General features: G+C 51.9%; 2 non-coding genes across 2 annotated transcripts; both read left to right on the top strand.

Annotated features, from left to right (window-relative positions):
• The first annotated feature begins 70 nt into the window (after window positions 1–70).
• Window positions 71–189, top strand: LOC116008537. The gene has a single exon (XR_004095913.1). It is a non-coding gene; the product is annotated as a 5S ribosomal RNA (ribosomal RNA).
• Window positions 190–326: 137 nt separating this feature from the next.
• On the top strand, window positions 327–445 carry LOC116008958. The gene has a single exon (XR_004096303.1). It is a non-coding gene; the product is annotated as a 5S ribosomal RNA (ribosomal RNA).
• Window positions 446–511: the final 66 nt, after the last annotated feature.

Below are 511 nucleotides of genomic sequence, written 5' to 3' on the forward strand. Positions count from 1 at the left end.
GCTAAACCGCTAAGCGAGAGAAGTTGCGCGGAGAGAGAGGGTCAAGTACATTTTGCGCGCAGTACATGATGGATGCGATCATACCAGCACTAATGCATCGGATCCCATCAGAACTCCGAATTGAAGCGTGCTTGGGCGAGAGTAGTACTAGGATGGGTGACCCCCTGGGAAGTCCTCGTGTTGCATCCCCCACCCTCTTTTTAATCTTTCTTTTAAACCGCTGGACCGCTCGCTAAGGGTACTATCCTTTTAAACCGCTAAACCGCTAAGCGAGAGAAGTTGCGCGGAGAGAGATGGTCAAGTACATTTTGCGCGCAGTACGTGACGGACCCCCTGGTACCAGCACTAATGCACCGGATCCCATCAGAACTCCGAAGTCAAGCGTGCTTGGGCGAGAGTAGTACTAGGATGGGTGACCCCCTGGGAAGTCCTCGTGTTGCATCCCCCACCCTCTTTTTAATCTTTCTTTTAAACCGCTGGACCGCTCGCTAAGGGTACTATCCTTTTAAAC

The sequence above is a fragment of the Ipomoea triloba genome, chromosome 16, assembly GCF_003576645.1.
Source record: "Ipomoea triloba cultivar NCNSP0323 chromosome 16, ASM357664v1".
NCBI lineage: Eukaryota > Viridiplantae > Streptophyta > Magnoliopsida > Solanales > Convolvulaceae > Ipomoea > Ipomoea triloba.